At 53.3% G+C, this 6,000-nt stretch overlaps 8 non-coding genes across 8 annotated transcripts; all 8 read right to left on the minus strand.

Moving 5' to 3' along the window:
- Positions 1-638: 638 nt before the first annotated feature.
- On the minus strand, positions 639-720 carry trnal-uag (transfer RNA leucine (anticodon UAG)). The gene has a single exon. It is a non-coding gene; the product is annotated as a tRNA-Leu (tRNA).
- Positions 721-1,209: 489 nt separating this feature from the next.
- On the minus strand, positions 1,210-1,291 carry trnal-aag (transfer RNA leucine (anticodon AAG)). The gene has a single exon. It is a non-coding gene; the product is annotated as a tRNA-Leu (tRNA).
- Positions 1,292-1,948: 657 nt separating this feature from the next.
- Positions 1,949-2,030, minus strand: trnal-uag (transfer RNA leucine (anticodon UAG)). The gene has a single exon. It is a non-coding gene; the product is annotated as a tRNA-Leu (tRNA).
- A 1,049-nt stretch (positions 2,031-3,079) lies between these two features.
- trnal-aag (transfer RNA leucine (anticodon AAG)) lies at positions 3,080-3,161 on the minus strand. The gene has a single exon. It is a non-coding gene; the product is annotated as a tRNA-Leu (tRNA).
- Positions 3,162-3,535: 374 nt separating this feature from the next.
- On the minus strand, positions 3,536-3,617 carry trnal-aag (transfer RNA leucine (anticodon AAG)). The gene has a single exon. It is a non-coding gene; the product is annotated as a tRNA-Leu (tRNA).
- Positions 3,618-4,263: 646 nt separating this feature from the next.
- trnal-uag (transfer RNA leucine (anticodon UAG)) lies at positions 4,264-4,345 on the minus strand. Its single transcript has one exon. It is a non-coding gene; the product is annotated as a tRNA-Leu (tRNA).
- Positions 4,346-4,834: 489 nt separating this feature from the next.
- trnal-aag (transfer RNA leucine (anticodon AAG)) lies at positions 4,835-4,916 on the minus strand. The gene has a single exon. It is a non-coding gene; the product is annotated as a tRNA-Leu (tRNA).
- Positions 4,917-5,573: 657 nt separating this feature from the next.
- On the minus strand, positions 5,574-5,655 carry trnal-uag (transfer RNA leucine (anticodon UAG)). Its single transcript has one exon. It is a non-coding gene; the product is annotated as a tRNA-Leu (tRNA).
- Between the last annotated feature and the right edge of the window lie 345 nt (positions 5,656-6,000).

A 6,000-nucleotide genomic window follows, 5' to 3' on the forward strand; every position in this document is an offset into this window, starting at 1 on the left:
TTAGACCACTCGGCCACTTTTTTTTTCTTGTCGCGCTTCGCCGCAAGCTGATGCCTTGTAATTCGAAGCCGTAAAGGCATCCTTTATACAGGGGTATGCAGTCCTACTCCTGGTGGCCCCCTTCCTGTGGAGTGGAGGTCAGCATCAAGCAGGCTCCTGATTGGTTAACGCGGCGCGAATTGACGCAGAAGTTCAGATTTTTCACCTCGGGCAGCAGACGCGAATGCTTGTCAGACGCGTGATTCACAAAAAAGCACAATTCGCGCTTAACGCACCTAACACGCCAGACGCTCAATTCGCGCCATTCGCGAGAACTAGACGCGCGGATGAGGCGAATTCGCGTCTACCGCGCCGCGCTAAACGCCTCATTCGCGCCGCAAGAACTCCAGGCGGGTGTAAACACGTCTTACCATTGACATCACTCGGACCAGACGCATATTCCCGTTTGGTGTGAGCGTAGCATTAGACCGTGCGGCCATGCTACCTCGTCGGGTTGCGCTCCAAGGGTCTCTTCGACAGGTGGAACGGCCTCCCTAATACTTACTCTGCAGAACTGCTGCAGTCTAATCCTTTTTGCGTGAAATAATCCCGCTGCCAAGCGGGTTAGAGGGCCTCCCTGCCTTGGTTAAAATTGCTGCTGGCAGCGATGGGATTCGAACCCACGCCCCCGAAGAGACTGGAGCCTAAATCCAGCGCCTTAGACCACTCGGCCACGCTACCCTGGGATTTGCACTTTCGTGGGCCATTTTCTGCCCTCTTCCCCCACCCCAAATATAGAGAGAACGTCGGCCGCCGGACCTTAATCCAGCGCCTTAGACCGCTCGGCCACGCTACCTTGTCATGGTGTGTTCCACGGGTCTTTACGACAGGTCAAACGGCCTCCCAAATACTGACTCTGCGGAACGGCTGCAGTCTAATCCTGTTTGCGTAAAACAAGCCCGCTCCCAAGCGGGTTAGAGGGCCTCCCTGCCTTGGTTAAAATGCCTGCTGGCAGCAATGGGATTTAGACTGGAGCCTAAATCAAATGCCTTAGACCTCTCGGCCACGCTACCCTGGAATGCTCACTTTTGTGGGCCCTTTTCTGCCCTCTTCCCCCACCCCAAAGATGGAGAAAACGTCGGCCGCCGGACGTTCTTTGCAAAGCCTCTGGAGTGCGGGCAAAGAATGTTTTTTTGTGTATAGGCACAATAGCTTTCCAAAACTCTGTCTTGGCAGTAGTGGGATTCGAACCCACGCCCCCGAAGAGACTGGAGCCTTAATCCAGAGGCTTAGACCACTCGGCCACGCTACCCTGCCACATCTGCCTTCGTGGGCCCTTTTTTTTTCTTGTCGCGCTTCGCCGCAAGCTGATGCCTTGTAATTCGAAGCCGTAAAGGCATCCTTTATACAGGGGTATGCAGTCCTACTCCTGGTGGCCCCCTTCCTGTGGAGTGGAGGTCAGCATCAAGCAGGCTCCTGATTGGTTAACGCGGCGCGAATTGACGCAGAAGTTCAGATTTTTCACCTCGGGCAGCAGACGCGAATGCTTGTCAGACGCGTGATTCACAAAAAAGCACAATTCGCGCTTAACGCACCTAACACGCCAGACGCTCAATTCGCGCCATTCGCGAGAACTAGACGCGCGGATGAGGCGAATTCGCGTCTACCGCGCCGCGCTAAACGCCTCATTCGCGCCGCAAGAACTCCAGGCGGGTGTAAACACGTCTTACCATTGACTTAACATTGAAATCACTCGGACCAGACGCATATTCCCGTTTGGTGTGAGCGTAGCATTAGACCGTGCGGCCATGCTACCTCGTCGGGTTGCGCTCCAAGGGTCTCTTCGACAGGTGGAACGGCCTCCCTAATACTTACTCTGCAGAACTGCTGCAGTCTAATCCTTTTTGCGTGAAATAATCCCGCTGCCAAGCGGGTTAGAGGGCCTCCCTGCCTTGGTTAAAATTGCTGCTGGCAGCGATGGGATTCGAACCCACGCCCCCGAAGAGACTGGAGCCTAAATCCAGCGCCTTAGACCACTCGGCCATGCTACCCTGGGATTTGCACTTTCGTGGGCCATTTTCTGCCCTCTTCCCCCACCCCAAATATAGAGAGAACGTCGGCCGCCGGACCTTCTATGCAAAGCCTCTGGAATGCGGGCAAAGAACATTTTTTTTTGCGTACGCACAATAGCCTTCCAAAACTCTGTCTTGGCAGCAGTGGGATTCAAACCCACACCCCCGAAGAGACTGGAGCCTTAATCCAACGCCTTATGCTACGTTCACACCAAACACGAATACGCGTCTAAATTCTCGCCTGCCGCTTCTATTTATACGCGTGACCACTTTGTGTTCATTCGCCCGTCAAGAGCGAAATGGACGCGCATAAAAACAAAAGTTTGAAGCGAAATTTACGCGCGTCAGGTGCGTCAGAGAGGCGAAAGTTTCAAAAAGTTTCGAACCCCATTGGCAGCCATCTTTTTACAAGACGTCTGTTGTTGATCGGTCATTTATTGAGAGTGTCACTGCTCTGTATTTGCTCTGGAGAGCAGAACAGCGGTGTAGGGATCATCGTCGCTGTATTTGGGTTGCGCTTCGCCACAAGCTGATGCCTTGTAATTCGCCGCCGTAAAGGCATCCTTAATACAGGGTATGCAGTCCTACTCCTGGTGGCCCCCTTCCTGTGGAGTGGAGGTCCATCTCTGATCAAGCACACCTGAATCCGCTAATCAAGGCCTTTGGGGCTTATGTGGAAACGATAGCCAGCTGTGATGCATTTAAAATCAAAATGATCAGGCAGCTGTTAATTCACCCAAAACTTTCCATGAGTAACACTGGCTGTCTCCATTCTTGTAGACTTCTCATTGTTTTTCATTAATATAATTTTCAAATTCGTTGAATTGTTTGTTTGTTTTTTATTGCACCTCTTCTATGATTGTAAATTATTGGTGTGCCTCTGTTGGAATGGAGCAGAGGCTGGGACAAGCTTTAAGCACTGACTTTGCTAAATGGCAAAGAATGCGAAAGCGGCTAAGTTTGGATGAGCATGCAGCGTCACTTCTCCAGTCGCTTCGCAGCCTCAGGAGCTTTCCAAAAGACTTCCCTGGCAGCGGTGGGATTCGAACCCACGCCCCCGAAGAGACTGGAGCCTTAATCCAGCGCCTTAGACCGCTCGGCCACGCTACCTTGTCATGGTGTGTTCCACGGGTCTTTACGACAGGTCAAACGGCCTCCCAAATACTGACTCTGCGGAACGGCTGCAGTCTAATCCTGTTTGCGTAAAACAAGCCCGCTCCCAAGCGGGTTAGAGGGCCTCCCTGCCTTGGTTAAAATGCCTGCTGGCAGCAATGGGATTTAGACTGGAGCCTAAATCAAATGCCTTAGACCTCTCGGCCACGCTACCCTGGAATGCTCACTTTTGTGGGCCCTTTTCTGCCCTCTTCCCCCACCCCAAAGATGGAGAAAACGTCGGCCGCCGGACGTTCTTTGCAAAGCCTCTGGAGTGCGGGCAAAGAATGTTTTTTTGTGTATAGGCACAATAGCTTTCCAAAACTCTGTCTTGGCAGTAGTGGGATTCGAACCCACGCCCCCGAAGAGACTGGAGCCTTAATCCAGAGGCTTAGACCACTCGGCCACGCTACCCTGCCACATCCGCCTTCGTGGGCCCTTTTTTTTTCTTGTCGCGCTTCGCCGCAAGCTGATGCCTTGTAATTCGAAGCCGTAAAGGCATCCTTTATACAGGGGTATGCAGTCCTACTCCTGGTGGCCCCCTTCCTGTGGAGTGGAGGTCAGCATCAAGCAGGCTCCTGATTGGTTAACGCGGCGCGAATTGACGCAGAAGTTCAGATTTTTCACCTCGGGCAGCAGACGCGAATGCTTGTCAGACGCGTGATTCACAAAAAAGCACAATTCGCGCTTAACGCACCTAACACGCCAGACGCTCAATTCGCGCCATTCGCGAGAACTAGACGCGCGGATGAGGCGAATTCGCGTCTACCGCGCCGCGCTAAACGCCTCATTCGCGCCGCAAGAACTCCAGGCGGGTGTAAACACGTCTTACCATTGACATCACTCGGACCAGACGCATATTCCCGTTTGGTGTGAGCGTAGCATTAGACCGTGCGGCCATGCTACCTCGTCGGGTTGCGCTCCAAGGGTCTCTTCGACAGGTGGAACGGCCTCCCTAATACTTACTCTGCAGAACTGCTGCAGTCTAATCCTTTTTGCGTGAAATAATCCCGCTGCCAAGCGGGTTAGAGGGCCTCCCTGCCTTGGTTAAAATTGCTGCTGGCAGCGATGGGATTCGAACCCACGCCCCCGAAGAGACTGGAGCCTAAATCCAGCGCCTTAGACCACTCGGCCACGCTACCCTGGGATTTGCACTTTCGTGGGCCATTTTCTGCCCTCTTCCCCCACCCCAAATATAGAGAGAACGTCGGCCGCCGGACCTTAATCCAGCGCCTTAGACCGCTCGGCCACGCTACCTTGTCATGGTGTGTTCCACGGGTCTTTACGACAGGTCAAACGGCCTCCCAAATACTGACTCTGCGGAACGGCTGCAGTCTAATCCTGTTTGCGTAAAACAAGCCCGCTCCCAAGCGGGTTAGAGGGCCTCCCTGCCTTGGTTAAAATGCCTGCTGGCAGCAATGGGATTTAGACTGGAGCCTAAATCAAATGCCTTAGACCTCTCGGCCACGCTACCCTGGAATGCTCACTTTTGTGGGCCCTTTTCTGCCCTCTTCCCCCACCCCAAAGATGGAGAAAACGTCGGCCGCCGGACGTTCTTTGCAAAGCCTCTGGAGTGCGGGCAAAGAATGTTTTTTTGTGTATAGGCACAAAAGCTTTCCAAAACTCTGTCTTGGCAGTAGTGGGATTCGAACCCACGCCCCCGAAGAGACTGGAGCCTTAATCCAGAGGCTTAGACCACTCGGCCACGCTACCCTGCCACATCTGCCTTCGTGGGCCCTTTTTTTTTCTTGTCGCGCTTCGCCGTAAGCTGATGCCTTGTAATTCGAAGCCGTAAAGGCATCCTTTATACAGGGGTATGCAGTCCTACTCCTGGTGGCCCCCTTCCTGTGGAGTGGAGGTCAGCATCAAGCAGGCTCCTGATTGGTTAACGCGGCGCGAATTGACGCAGAAGTTCAGATTTTTCACCTCGGGCAGCAGACGCGAATGCTTGTCAGACGCGTGATTCACAAAAAAGCACAATTCGCACTTAACGCACCTAACACGCCAGACGCTCAATTCGCGCCATTCGCGAGAACTAGACGCGCGGATGAGGCGAATTTGCGTCTACCGCGCCGCGTTAAACGCCTCATTCGCGCCGCAAGAACTCCAGGCGGGTGTAAACACGTCTTACCATTGACTTAACATTGAAATCACTCGGACCAGACGCATATTCCCGTTTGGTGTGAGCGTAGCATTAGACCGTGCGGCCATGCTACCTCGTCGGGTTGCGCTCCAAGGGTCTCTTCGACAGGTGGAACGGCCTCCCTAATACTTACTCTGCAGAACTGCTGCAGTCTAATCCTGTTTGCGTGAAATAATCCCGCTGCCAAGCGGGTTAGAGGGCCTCCCTGCCTTGGTTAAAATTGCTGCTGGCAGCGATGGGATTCGAACCCACGCCCCCGAAGAGACTGGAGCCTAAATCCAGCGCCTTAGACCACTCGGCCATGCTACCCTGGGATTTGCACTTTCGTGGGCCATTTTCTGCCCTCTTCCCCCACCCCAAATATAGAGAGAACGTCGGCCGCCGGACCTTCTATGCAAAGCCTCTGGAATGCGGGCAAAGAACATTTTTTTTTGCGTACGCACAATAGCCTTCCAAAACTCTGTCTTGGCAGCAGTGGGATTCAAACCCACACCCCCGAAGAGACTGGAGCCTTAATCCAACGCCTTATGCTACGTTCACACCAAACACGAATACGCGTCTAAATTCTCGCCTGCCGCTTCTATTTATACGCGTGACCACTTTGTGTTCATTCGCCCGTCAAGAGCGAAATGGACGCGCATAAAAACAAAAGTT

The sequence above is a fragment of the Garra rufa genome, chromosome 1, assembly GCF_049309525.1.
Source record: "Garra rufa chromosome 1, GarRuf1.0, whole genome shotgun sequence".
Taxonomy (NCBI): domain Eukaryota; kingdom Metazoa; phylum Chordata; class Actinopteri; order Cypriniformes; family Cyprinidae; genus Garra; species Garra rufa.